This window comes from Mirounga angustirostris, unplaced genomic scaffold, assembly GCF_029215605.1.
Source record: "Mirounga angustirostris isolate CCGP_5_RB_7025 unplaced genomic scaffold, mMirAng1.0.hap1 SCAF_1, whole genome shotgun sequence".
Lineage (NCBI taxonomy): Eukaryota > Metazoa > Chordata > Mammalia > Carnivora > Phocidae > Mirounga > Mirounga angustirostris.
Genome location: NW_026991709.1, coordinates 79,097,470 through 79,112,560, shown reverse-complemented (window position 1 = coordinate 79,112,560; position 15,091 = coordinate 79,097,470).

The following is a 15,091-nucleotide window of genomic DNA, read 5'->3' as shown; positions in this document are numbered from 1 at the left end:
CCCTGGCCTCCCAGCAGGTGGCTCTGGGACCCCTGCCCCCCTCCCCCGCTTTGTCTGGGCCACTGAGGCCATGGCCCCTGGACACGAAGCCTTCCGTTCACGGGTGGCGATGAGGACCTGTGAGTGTGAAAGAGGAAAGAACAGTGAGCGAATTGGTTAGCCATTGCTCCCCTGACTCTCCTTGGAATTTCAGGACGACAAACAAAACTAACAAGCCAGTGTGCACCGGCTTGCTCGCCCCTGGGGGGGGGGGGGGGAGACGACTAATCTGCGGGCAAAAGCAGGGCGGGCGCGGGAAGGATGCCGCAGGACCCTCTTCCCCAGGGAACTGACACTGGTTCCAGACCGCAGCGGCTCCCGGCTCGGCCGAGCCGCCCCAGGCCGCCTTCGATCCGGGCACAGGCTGCGGCGGGCGCTGGGGGCCGAGCCCACCCTTAACTAGAACGCGGCCAAGGGGCCTCGGACCCTCCGAATCTGCCACCCTGGCGCGGGGGGAAGGGCCAGCATCACCTTCCGGAAGCCCGAGGAAGGGTCCGCCGCCTGCCGGCGGAGCCCATCCTCCCGGGGCCGGCGGCGGCGAACCTGGGAACTGCTCCCCACGCGCCTGCGCGAGCTCCGGGCTTTGGGAGCCGACGTCCGCCACCTCCCGGGCGGCCCCACACGCGCCTGCGCCGGCGCCGGGACTGGCAGACGCCCGGGACCCTCGGAGCTGTTCACGCGCTTGCGCGAGCGCTAGGACTGCGCACTGAGGCCGCGGAGGCCACGCCCCGGAGGGCTTTCCAGAGCCCGGCAGAATCCGGAGCCCGCCTGAGGCAGCGGCGTGTTGCGCGGGCTGTCGGCTCGAACCCGCCGTAGTGTCTTCAGCGCCGAGGCTGCTCAGTTTCAGGGAGGATTGGGTCCATGTCGACTTCTGAGAAATTTACGTTTAGATTTTTTAGTTTTAGAATTAATTTAATTTTTTTTCAAAGATTTTATTTATTTATTTATTTGAGACAGAGAGAATGAGAGAGAGAGAGCACATGAGAGGGGGGAGGGTCAGAGGGAGAAGCAGACTCCCCGCCGAGCAGGGAGCCCGATGCGGGACTCGATCCCGGGACTCCAGGATCATGACTGAGCCGAAGGCAGTCGCTTAGCCAACTGAGCCACCCAGGCGCCCTAGTTTTAGAATTAATTTTAGAGTAACTTTCTAGTTTTATTAGTTAATTTTCATTAATGTTGAGCTAGTTTTCCAGTTATTTAACTTTGTAGTTTTTATTTTCCAAAGTTCGTTTTCAGTTACTTATCTTCAGTTATTTTTGAATTCGCATTTAGAATTATTAACAATTAGCTTTAGACTCGGTGTTTGGGTTATTTTTTATAGTTACTCTTTTCAGTTATTGTAATTTTGAGTTATTTTGACTTATTTTCAGTGTAATTTTTTTTTAAGCTGTTGTCGTTTTTAGCTATATATTTTTACATTCATTTAGTTTCTGAATTAATTTTTAGTTATTTTTTGAATTTTCAGACCAATTTTTTGTTTTTTATTTTCTGAAAATTTTGCCATAGGTTTTCACCTAGTTTTGAGTTATCTTCCAAGCTATCTATTGTCAATTGTTTTCTTCCCTTTAATTAATTTTTTCCTGTTCCTTATTTTTACTTATTTAGTTTTAAAGTTTATTTATTTTGAAAATGGCTTAGTTTTAGAATCACTGTCAGGGTCCAATCACTGATGGAAACACCATACTGATTATAATGGAAAGAATTCAATATAAAGAATCGTTGCTCAGCTATTAGAGAACTAAGTTTAGGCAAAACAAAAAGATATTGGAGTATCATGGAGATTTTGTTTGTTTGTTTTATTATGTTATGTTAGTCACCATACAGTACATGGAGATGTTAACTGCAAGACGCAGCTACCAGCGCAAGGGCTGAGGGAGCAAAGGGAAGAGGTTGGAGGTGGCCCCTTAGAGCTGGGCTTAGCCCTCTGAGGAGGAAGTGCTGCTTCATAGGACAGGTGTCCCAGGAGCTGGAAGTTGGTCTGGGAGTTGCCAGTCTTGGTGCTGGTATCTTTGAAGCAGGGGGGTGGGGGTGGGGGTGATGAGGCTGGTTATGGAAGTGTTGGGAACTGCAGCTACTGGAATCAGCTTTGCTCTCAGGGTGCAGACCAGTTGCTAGGAGGATGCTGACAGGAACTCAGGCACACAGAGGTCCCCCTCTCCCCTCTTATATCTTCTGGTCAGTCTGCTCTATTGGCCGAGCCTGACAGAGAGTAGCTGGCAAAGGAGGTGAGTGGCCCCAGGCCCCAAAGCAGAGATTAGAAGGGTGGGCTGAAAGCTGAGAAATCATGGCTAATAACCAGCACACTGACCTCTGGAATTACTTAGTTTTAGTTCTGGATTTAGTTTTGGAATTGTTAGGGTTGATTTGATTTTAACTTTTTACCCAGTATAGAATCTGGCTGAATCTTCAGGCCTCTGATTTGTTTCTGGAATGGAATGGGTCAACAAACATCAGAGGAGTGTCTCCCATAAAACTCAAGAAAATCACTTCAGAATCAAGAAAACAAAAATAAGTGTCTCACTTTGTTCATAAAGAAGCCCTTTGACAACATGGCCAAAACCGGGCAGAAACTAAGAACAGACAGTCAGGGAGGGGTTCTTTGGCACAATTGTCCAGCAGAGTATTCTTTGAAATTTTTTAGAAAGTTATACTTTCTCCCACCCCCTTTCTTAATGACAAAATAGCTTTATTCTTAGGTACCTAAATACTTAGGTATTTCAAAATTTTTCAGAAAGTTAGTGTCTGAGGTTGCCTGGTGGAGGACAGGATCAACTCCCCCCCAACCCCTTGAAAAAAAAAAATTGGTTCTGATATCCAGACTGATGATGATGCCACACATGAATCAAGAGGATATGAAAAGGTCTGTTACTCACATGATGAGGCTTTATGGGAAGAGCAGGGGCAAGTATCCAAGCTAGTCTGAGATGACTTGAGTGAAGGGAAAAGTGAGTGGCTTTGTTTTTTATTGTGGTTGGGGTGCCAGAGAAAGGTTTCCATGTACAGACTGGGATTTGTGTGGTTTGAACTTCCCGTCCAGTACCAAGGGAAGGGAAGGAGTATACGCACTTTCTTATCAGCTTGCCCAGATGTGAAGCAAAAGGGAAAGAGAAAGGTAGAGTTTGAAAGTTGTCAGTGGTCAAATGTCAAAAATGGAGCCAGACTCTCTATTACAGTTAAGCTGTGTTGTGTGGCTACATTCTTCTTGCCCATTCCCTGTCCAAATGACAAAATATCTTTCTTGGGAGATGAAGTATGTTTCAAATTGGTAGACTACAATGATTTTTATTTGCACAACAAAATAAAGATCTTCCCAAATTCATAGAGAGTCTTATTTCCTTCTACCACGTTATTTTCTAACCTACATTTTTCCATTTGGACCATAAGAACATGTCTTTATTTATGTATGTATTTGTTCATTTCAATAAACACCTATTTCCTGAGCACCCCTGTCCTCAGGAAGGTGCTGGCATCAGGAAAGACCAGGAAGGTATGAAGATAAGTCAGAAGCTCCCAGTACAGTTGGGGGAGACAGATGAGGAAACAAATCATCACAACATAGTGTGAAAATACTATGGGGGCACGGAAACTGCCACTGACTTCCTGATGTCATCAGGGATGGCATGACATCTGGGCTGGGTCTCCTGGAGCAGGCGTTTTCTCCAGGTGGAGAAGGAGAAGGACATCCTGGTAGTGCACAGGCACAGAAACGTGGAGGAGCTATGCATGGCAGGGAGGATGTGTTGACAGAGGCCACTGTGCCACAGGGTTCCTAAAGGCACTAGCGTTAGGGCTGGCCAAGCGCTGGCCCTGGTGCTTGACAGATAGGACCTCGTTTGGTCCTCACAGCCAGTCTGCAAGAGAGTAGGAAGCAACCTCAAGAGTCAATGCTCTTCCTGGTCTTACTGTTCCAATCACAGCCTAGAAGTTCCTCTGACTTGTCATTTCTGGAATTCTTCAGCTCATTTCAGGCTTTATCCTTGGTCCATTCACTCCTCCCCACCTACCCTTGGAGGTGAGTCCCTCCCTCCTCTATCTTTTGATTCCTGTTTCTTAAACATCCGTGGGGAAGGAGGAGGGTTGAGACCAGCCAGCTGTGGGGTGCAGGTGAGGCCAGCTGCAGAGGAGGCAGACAAGAGCAGAGGAGAGCCCCTGGGGGGGTCTCTTAGGGAACTTCTGCAGACCAGTATGGTGGGAACTGAGCTCTTGGTGAACCAATCAACCTGCAACTGCAAACAACACCCCTTGAAAGTTTGTGGGGATGCCTTCCCAAAGTGGGGAACCTGGTTTAGATCCAGCTCAAGCTTGTGAATCAACAGATCGGGATTTTTAAAAGCACACAGAGACCTTTGCTGCATTAACAGCACTGGACATGTCTACCCAGAAATTATAGTCCTTCATAATCTATGATGACATATTTTCACACTTTTTTTTATAGAATACATTTCGTTGAATCAGTCTTGAATATGTTTCTCAGCATACTTCTCTGCTTTGGTCTCTCTGGTCATCTTAAAATCACCATATACATTTCTCAATGAGAATATGTAAGAACCGGAGCTGGACAGAAGAATCTCTGGATTCTGACTATTAGAATTGTCAGAAAACACATCACTTGGGTCCTCTTAAACACTCTGACTGTTGACTAGCCATGTGTCCACTACAGAAACAGCCCAAAGCTTTCTCAATCTTTTGGACATAAGTCATTTTCTGAATTTAAAAAACCAGCCACACTTGGTGATGCTGACAGAGTGCAAAGTGCCCAACACGCCCTCAGGCCTCATGTGAGGAACGTCTCCACAAATCTTGCATCACAAGATTGCATGAATGCATGAGAAACCATTTCAGGACCAGTCATCATTGCTGATACTCCTGGAGTGCTGAGCCCATGTCCATTCTGAACGTCCACTCTGGCCAGTGGACACTGCATTTTCTTCTCTGGGGTTGTGCACCCAGTAGCCACTGAGGAAATAGTTCTTGAATGACTTGTGATTGAAGTACATTTTTAAGGCCTTTTAAAAGAAAAAAAAATGACTCTTCTCTGGGTAAAACTTTTGTCATCTTTCCATTTGTTTAAATGAGAAAGAATACAGCACAATGAGATAAAAACGTCCTATATCTTTTGGGAGAATTATTCTCTATGGTTTTGTAATATTGCCTCTTGTCCCCTCGAGATAACACACTCTGACTAAAGTGGTGAGACTAAAGGCAGCCTTGATTCTGTAAAGTTGGGTCGTGTTCCGAATGCATATGAAACACTCGCTGTGCATTAAACAATATTTAGAGAAAACAGAAATCATCGAAATCAGCATTTTTTCAGATGTGTTTTTCAGAATCAGGAAGACAATAACAAGAGATCAGCAATTTTCTCCCTCAAGTTGCAATATAGGAAAAAAGAAAACATGTAGCCAGGTTCAGAGAATTCCTATAGGAAGGAAACCTGCAGACTTTTAATAGCCCCTTCATTTCTCAAACTATTTGACTGCAGAACTCTTGTCTTTGTGGAATGCCATATGCCATGTGGGTCAGTAAGTTGTTGCGACAGGGAGCCCCAACAATACAGTGAGTCAAACAATACAGTTATTTCTGTCTCATGGAATAGTGTGCAGTAGCTAGGAAGCCTGCTCTGCTCCACACAGTCACTCAGGATTCCCAGGCTTCTTCCACGTGCGTTTCACACCATCCCCTACAACATCATTTTTGGCTGTATGATCAAAACTGGGTCACAGGCCTATCATTAATAACATGTATTGTATACTTGGAAGTTGCTGAGAATAGATCTTAAGCGTCTTGCCACACACACACACACACACACACAAAGAAAAGAAAAAAGAAAAATTATGCCAGGTGATGGAAGTATTAATTAATTTGATCTTGGCAATCATTTCACAAAGTGTATGTATACCAAATTCCAGCATTGTACACTTTAAATATATGCAATTATATTTGTCAGTCCTCAATAAGCTTGGAATAAGAAACATGTAGTTCTATGAAAAACAACCAATCCCCAAGCTCTCCCCTCAGAAAACTGAGTCTCAGGCACATCCGCATTCCAGTTCATAGGTAGAGAAGAAATTGAAGGATCACACATGCAATATTTTAAGACTCAGCCTGAAAGTAGCACACATCACCTTCTCTCATATTCTGTATTGTCCATATTGTCATGTGGTAACTCCTAGCTTCAAGGAGGGGTCCAGTCCATTATTATGTATCATGGTCCCCCAACCAGCCTACAGGGAAACAGGGACCAGAGTCCAGGTCTTCTAACTCTTGGTCCACAGTTCTCATTGCCACACCAGATTTCTGTACTCAGCCCACATGTATGGAGTCCTCCAGTATGCCAGGCTCCACGTCAGAGTACAAGGATGGAAAGTTTTATAAAACACAGTCTCCTAATTATATATTTAGTCTAGTATCAGGCTTTATAAATGAATAAACTTTCAGGTATGACTTTAATAGTCATATCTTATAGTTTTGCATCATGCTGCTTTCAGTAGTCAAGAGGATACACATTCCTGATGAATAAATACATACAATAAGTAGAATAGAGATTCCTGAAATAGACCCCCAATGCATATGAAACGTGAATGTATGAAAAAGGCATTTAAAATTAGAATTGAAAAAATAAATATGCATTTAGATAGGGTATTGGGTTCACCAAGAATATATATAAAACAAGAACATATAAAACCTGTGAGACTCTAAAGCTGAGAACGATATTTTCTTCTGGTTGAAGCAGGAAAGCCCAGATGACCCTATCCAGCCTGGAGAGCCTCCACTTATGTACCAGTTGGCAGTGGACCAATCAAAGACTGACAAGTGCATTTGAAAGCCAAACATAACACTCTCCTCACTTCCAAAAATCCCACCCTACAAGAACCAGAGAACTCCACCTTAAGACATTCTTACCAAAGACTGTTTTAAGAGTTCCTCCTTTTGGTATATAAAGCTCACTGTCCTTTTAACCCCCTTCCAGTCTCTACTGGAATAAAAGGTGATAGTAGTGACTCCCTTAGAATCATAAACTTTGACTAAACAGCCTCTGATTAGAAGTTGCTGAGACTAAATCTTAAGTGTTCTTAAGTGTATATAGGTGGTCTTTGTTCATTTGACAAAATAATTACAGGTTGGTCAAATAGTGAATTAAAAGAAAAAGAAATCATGAACATTCTAGCAAAAAACAACAACAACATATATTAAAGAATAACTTTGAAATGGGAGGAATCGTTAGGCAAAACACAAAATCCAGAAACCAAAAGGAAAATGTTAAAAATTAGGTTAAACAGGAAGCAAAAAAATTTGTATAACATATTTTTTTTTAAAGGCAAAAGATAAAGACATTTTCAAAACATATAACAAAGGACTAATTTCCTTGATACACAAAAAACTTTTAAAAGTTAATAAAAATAACTCAGTAGGAAAGAATGGACAAAGGAAATAAACACATGAATAGAACACAACACAAATAATATGCAGTAAAAGAAATATAAATAACCGATAAATATATAAAGATACATCCTCATACATAATCAAAGAGGTACAAATTAAAACATCTATTAGAGTGTCAAATATTTATTTATTTATTTAGAATGTCAAATATTTATTTTTTTTATGTTTTAGAGAGGGAGAGAGAATGAGACAGAGAGAGAGAATGGTTTTTTTTTTTAGTGTTTGGTTTTTTTTTTTTTAAGATTTTATTTATTTATTTATTTGAGAGTGAGAGAGAGAGAGCATGAGCAGGGGCAGGGGAGAGGGAGAAGCAGGCTCCCTCCTGAGCAGGGAGCCCAAATCAGAGCTTAATCCCAGAACCCTGAGATATGACCTGAGATCATGACCTGAGCCAAAGGCAGATGCTTAACCGACTGAGCCACCCAGGTGCCCCGAGAGAGAGAATATCTCAAGAGGTCTTCATGCTTTGTGAAGAGCCGGACATGGGGCTTGATCTCACAACCCTGAGATCATCATCTGAGCCAAAATCGAGAGTTAGACGCTTAACTGACTGAGCCATCCAGGCACCCCTGGAATATCAAATATTTAAATGTTTGACAGTATCCGATATTGGTGAGGGTATAGGGAAACATGTACTCTTATATCGTGTTGGGAGTATAAATCACTATTTAATTTTTGGATCTGAAGTTAAGATGTGCATACAACTTGATCCTGCAATTCCACATCTACACATTTATCCTATTTACTCACACAAATAAGTGTGATGTATACATGTGTACATGTATATGTGTAAGGATATTCAAGTTTTTATGTATAGGTATTTTGAGGGGATGAATGCACAGGAGTGTGACTGCTGCTTAATTTCTTAAGAAACTGCTAAACTACTTTCCAGAGTGGCTGTACCATTTTCCATTTCTACCGGCAGATTATGAGTGATCTATTTTCCTCATGTCCTTTTCCAAATTTAGTATTCTCACTATTTTTTGATCTTAAAAAAATTTTGTGCTTTTTATTTTTCCCACCTTTAAAAAAAATCATCCAAAGTTCATAGTTTATATCAGAGTTCGCTCTTTGTGTTGTACATTCTGTGGGTTTTGACAAATGCATAATATCTATCCACCATTATAATACTTCTTACTATTTTTAATTTTAGCCATCCTAGTTGGTATGTAGTGATACCTCATTGGTGGTTTCAATTTGCTTTTCCCTAATGCCTAATAATGTTGAACATCTTTACATGTGCTTATTTACCATCTATATATCTTATTTTTTTTTAAATTTTATTATGTTATGTTCGTCACCATACATCATTGGTTTTTGATGTGGTGATCCACGATCCATTGTTTTCGTATAACACCCAGTGCTCCATGCAGTACGTGCCCTCTTTAATACCCATGACTGGGCTAACCAATCCCCCCTCCCCCCTCCCCTCTAAAACCCTGTTTGTTTCTCAGAGTCCACAGTCTCTCATGGTTCATCTCTCCCTCCAATTCCCCCCGCCCTCATTTTTCCCTTCCTTCTCCTAATGTCCTCCATGCTATTCCTTATGTTCCACAAATAAGTGAAACCATATGATAATTGACTTTCTCTGCTTGACTTATTTCACTTAGCATAATCTCCTCCAGTCCCATCCATGTTGATGTAAAAGTTGGGTATTCATCCTTTCTGATGGCTGAGTAATATTCCATTGTATATACGGACCACATCTTCTTTATCCATTCGTCTGTTGAAGGGCATCTCGGCTCTTTCCACAGTTTGGCTATTGTGGACATTGCCGCTATGAACATTGGGGTGCCTATGGCCCTTCTTTTCACTACATCTGTGTCTTTGGGGTAAATACCCAGTAGTGCAATTGCTGGGTCACAGGGTAGCTCTATTTTTAAATTTTTGAGGAACCTCCACACTGTTTTCCAAAGTGGCTGTACTAACTTGCATTCCCACCAACAGTGTAAGAGGGTTCCCCTTTCTCCACAACCTCTCCAACATTTGTTGTTTCTTTCCCTGTCCATTTTTGCCCTTCTAACTGGTGGAAGGTGGTATCTCAATGTGGTTTTGATTTGGATTTCCCTGATGGCTAATGATGATGAACACTTTTTCATGTGTGTGTTAGCCATTTGTATGTCTTCTTCAGAGAAGTGTCTTTTCATATCTTCTGCCCACTTTTTGGCTTGATTATTTGTTTTTTGGGTGTCGAGTTTGAGAAGTTCTTTATAGATCTTGGATACCAGCCCTTTATCTGTAGTGTCATTTGCAAATATCTTCTCCCATTCTGTGGGTTGCCTCTTTGTTTTGTTGGCTGTTTCCTTTGCTGTGCAGAAGCTTTTTATCTTGATGAAGTCCCAAAAGTTCATTTTTGCTTTTGTTTCACTAGGCTTTGGAGATGTATCTTGAAAGAAGTTGCTGTGGCCGATGTCAAAGAGGTTACTGCCTATGTTCTCCTCTAGGATTTTGATGGATTCCTGTCTCACATTGAGGTCTTTCATCCACTTTGAGTTTATCTTTGTGAATGGTGTTAGAGAATGGTCGAGTTTCATTCTTCTGCATGTGGCTGTGCAATTTTCCCAGCACCATTTATTGAAGAGACTGTCTTTTTTCCATTGCATGTTTTTTCCTGCTTTGTCAAAGATTATTTGACCATAGAGTTGAGGGTCCATATCTGGGTTCTCTATTCTGTTCCATTGGTCTATATGTCTGTTTTTGTGCCAGTACCATGCTGTCTCGGTGATCACGGCTTTGTAATATAGCTTGAAATCGGGCAACGTGATGCCCCCAGCTTTGTTTTTCTTTTTCAACATTTCCTTGGCGATTCAGGGTCTTTTCTGATTCCATACAAATTTTAGGATTGTTTGTTCCGGCACTTTGAAAAATGTCATTGGAATTTTGATCGGGATGGCATTGAAGGTATAGCTTGCTCTGGGTAGCATAGACATCTTAACAATGTTTATTCTTCCGATCCATGAGCATGGAATATTTTTCCATCTTTTTGTGTCTTCTTCAATTTCTTTCATGAGTGTTCTGTAGTTCCTAGAGTATAGATCCTTTACCTCTTTGGTTAGGTTTATTCCGAGGTATCTTATGGTGTTTGGTGCTATTGTAAACGGAATCGTTTCTCTAATTTCTCTTTCTACAGTTGCATTGTTAGTGTATAAGAAAGCAACTGATTTCTGTGCATTGATTTTGTATCCTGCCACATTACTGAATTGCTGTATGAGTTCTAGTAATTTGGGGGTGGAGTCTTTTGGGTTTTCCACATAAAGTATCATGTCGTCTGCAGAAAGAGAGAGTTTGACTTCTTCTTTGCCAATTTGAATACCTTTTATTTCTTTTTGTTGTCTGATTGCTGTTGCTAGGACTTCTAGTACTATGTTGAACAATAGTGGCGAGAGTGGGCATCCTTGACGTGTTCCTGATCTTAAGGGAAAGGCTCTCAGCTTTTCCCCATTGAGGATGATATTCGCTGTGGGTTTTTCATAGACGGATTTTATGAACTTGAGGAATGTTCCCTCTATCCCTATACTCTGAAGAGTTTTAATCAGGAAAGGATGTTGTATTTTGTCAAATGCTTTTTCTGCATCAATTGAGAGGACAATATGGTTCTTCTCCCTCCTCTTATTAATGTGTTCTATCACATTGATTGATTTGCGAACGTTGAACCACCCTTGCATCTGGGGATAAATCCCACTTGGTCGTGGTGGATGATCCTTTTAATGTATTGTTGGATCCTATTAGCTAGGATTTTGTTGAGGATTTTGGAATCCATATTCATCAGGGATATTGGTCTGAAATTCTCCTTTTTGATGGGGTCTTTGCCTGGTTTGGGGATTAAGGTAATGCTGGCCTCATAGAATGAGTTTGGAAGTTTTCCTTCTGTTTCTATTTTTTGAAACATCTTCAGGAGAATAGGTATTATTTCTTCTTTGAATGTTTGGTAGAATTCCCCAGGGAATCCATCAGGCCCTGGACTCTTGTTTTTTGGGAGGTTTTTGATCACTGCTTCAATCTCGTTACTGGTTATTGGCCTATTCAGGTTGTCAATTTCTTCCTGTTTCAGTCTTGGCAGCTTATAGGTTTCCGGGAAGGCCTCCATTTCATCCAGATTGCTCAGTTTATTGGCATATAGTTGTTGATAATAATTTCTAATAATTGTTTCTGTTTCCTTGGTGTTAGTCGTGATCTCTCCCCTTTCATTCATAATTTTATTAATTTGGGTCCTTTCTCTTTTCTTTTGGATAAGTCTGGCCAGTGGTTTATTGATCTTATTAATTCTTTCAAAGAACCAACTTCTAGTTTCGTTGATCTGATCTACTGTGTTTCTGGTTGATCTCTGCTTTAATTTTAATTATTTCTCTTCTGATGCGTGACTTAGGCATCGTTTGTTGCTTTTTCTCTAGTTCTTTAAGGTGTAGAGTTAGTTGGTGAATTCAGGATTTTTCTATTTTTTTGAGTGAGGCTTGGATGGCTATGTATTTCCCCCTTAGGACCACCTTTGCAGTATCCCATAGGTTTTGGACTGATGTGTTTTCATTCTTATTGATTTCCATGAATTGTTTAAGTTCTTCTTTGATTTCCTGGTTAACCCAAACATTCTTGAGCAGAGTGGTCTTTAGCTTCCAGGTGTTTGAATTTCTGCCAATTTTTTTCTTGTGATCCAGTTTTAGACCATTGTGGTCTGAGAATATGCAGGAAATAATCTCAATCTTTTGGTATCGGTTGAGACCTGATTTGTGACCCAGTATATGGTCTATTCTGGAGAAAGTTCCATGTGTGCTCGAGAAGAATGAGTATTCTGTTGTTTTAGGGTGGAATGTTCTGTAAATATCTATGAGGTCCATCTGGTCCAATGTATCATTCAAAGCTCTTGCTTCCTTGGTGATTTTCTGCTTAGATGATCTGTCCATTGCTGAGAGTGGAGTATTGAGGTCTCCTACAATTAACGTATTGTTATCAATATGACTTTTTATTTTGGTTAACAGCTGGCTTATGTAGATGGCTGCTCCCATGTTGGGGGCATAGATATTTACAATTGTTAGATCTTCTTGTTGGATAGACCCTTTAAGAATGATATAGTGTCTTTCTGTGTCTCTAATTACAGACTTTAGTTTAAAATCTAATTTGTCTGATATAAGAATTGCTACCCCAGCTTTCTTTTGAGGTCTGCTGGCATGGAAGATGGATCTCCATCCCTTCACTTTCAGTCTGGATGTATCTTTAGGTTCAAAATGAGTCTCTTGTAGGCAGCATATGAATGGATCCTGTCTTTTTATCCAATCTGCAAGCCTGTGCCATTTTATGGGAGCGTTTAGGCCATTCATGTTGAGAGTGATTATTGAAAGATATGAATTAATTGTCATCATGTTGCCTGTGAAGACGTTGTTTTTATAGATTGTCCCTGTAAATTTCTGTTGTATATCACTCTTGGGGTCTTTCTCCTTTTATAGAACCCCCCTTAATATTTCTTGCAGGGCCGGCTTAGTGGTCACATATTCTTTCAGTTTCTGCTGGTCATGGAAGCTCTGCATCTCTCCATCCATTCTAAATGAAAGCCTTGCCGGGTAAAGTATTCTTGGCTGCATGTTCTTCTCCTTTAGTACCCTGAATATGTCTTGCCAGGCCTTTCTGGCTTGCCAGGTCTCTGTGGATAGGTCTGATGTTATTCTGATGTTCCTCCCTCTGTACGTAAGGAATCTCTTCCCCCTAAGAACTTCCTTGGTTCTAAGATTTGCAAGTTTTACTATTACATGCCGGGGTGTTGGCCTGTTTTCCTTGATCTTAGGAGGGGTCCTCTCTGCCTCTAGGACTCGAATGTTTGTTTCATTCCCCAGATTAGGGAAGTTCTCAGCTACAATTTGCTCAAATACATCTTCTAGTCCTCTCTCTCTCTCCACTCCCTCCGGGATTCCAATTATTCTGACATTGGAACGCTTCATGGTGTCACTTATTTCTCTGATTCTATTTTCATGGATTCTGAGTTGTTTTTCCCTGGCCTCCTCTTTTCCCTTTTTATCTATTATATTGTCTTCCAGGTCGCTTATTCACTCTTCTGCCTCAGTTACCCTAGCTTAGATTATCTAGATTGGATTGGATCTCATTGATAGCATTTTTAAGTTCTGCCAATTCACCTTTCATTTCTGCCCTTAGAGACTCTATGTTGCCATTAATTGATTTCTCCATTCTAGCCATTGTCTTCACAATTGCTAGCCTGAATTCCATCTCCGACATCTTGGTTATATCTGCATCCATTTGTAAATCTGCAGCATAAGTCATAATCTCTGAGTCTTTTCTATTTTGGGGGCTCCCTCTCCTAGTCATTCTGTTGATGGATGTTTGAGGGAATGTATAGAGTCCAAATTATTGACCAGAACCCAAGCAAGATGCACCTGTTTTCTTGAGACCTTAGGGTTGCTGGCCTCTTTTTTTCCCAGCCTTTCTTCTGCTGGAGGGGCCTGCCGCGCTGTTACTCAGGCAACCCTGTTTGGGTGGAGTTGCCCTGCGCCCCTGTGGCGGGGATTGGGCTCAGCGGGAATCAGTTTTTGGGGCTTTTGTTCTCTGGCGCCTTTCCCTGGTGGCTTTCCGTGTCTCTTCCGCGAGTCACAGCAGAAGAGACCGTTTCCAACCCTCTGCCTCAGAGCAGAGAGACCTCAGTCTGTTCTTCAGTGAGCTCGCCAGGCCACACCATCTGCATTTCTGTCCGTGCTGCTATAAACTACAGCGTCCTGGGTTGTGCGCCCCTCCGCAGCGCTCCCGGTCCTGCCTCCAGGTTGGGGCACATCTCTGCCCTTTGTGCTTCTAAAACTGCCAGCCGCTCCCAGTTCGCACGCGGGACCGGCCGCTCCGGGTTTCCACCCCGGGGGCTGCCCTAGAGTCCTCCCCCCCCCCACTACCGGTCAGCGAGTCTGTGCCCGTCCCCAGTGTGTGACGCTGTTGCTCACTGGTGGTGTAGGATCCCCACGGCCAGGCAACCTCCTGCTGCCGTTTATCCTCCGATATCTGCCCGCGGAATCATGGCTCCCCACTTTGCACCTCAAAACCAACCGCCTGCAATATTCTGTTTATAGAGATCTAGATCTTCTTACATCTCAGGCTGGTTTTGTGGGTGCTCAGAGTGGTCTGGTAGATATCCACCTCAATTCTGGGGACCAGTTGAAATAGGGTCCCCTACTCCTCCTCCATCTTTCCCCCTTCTATATATCTTATTTTATGAAATATTTTTCATGTCTGTTGCCCATTTTCTAATTGGATTTTTTGTTGTTGTTTAGTTTTGAGAGTTCATTATACAATCTAGATACAAATCCTTTGTCAGATATATGGTTTGCAAATATTTTGTCTCAGCTTATAGCTTGCTTTTTTATCCCTGAACAGGGTCTTTCACAGAGCAAAAGTTTTAATTTTGGTAGAATCTCAATCTCCATTGTTTTCTTTAATGGATCATGCCTTTGGTGTCATCTGTAAGAACTCTTTCCCTAGCTCTACTTCCCTGTATTAGTTTCCACAAACTTGGTGACTTAAGGAAGAGAAAATTATTTTCACCTCCTATGAAGGCAGAAAATTCACAAATTATTTTTATGTATGCCATTTCCTGTCATCTCTCTCACTATAACACTTATTCTTA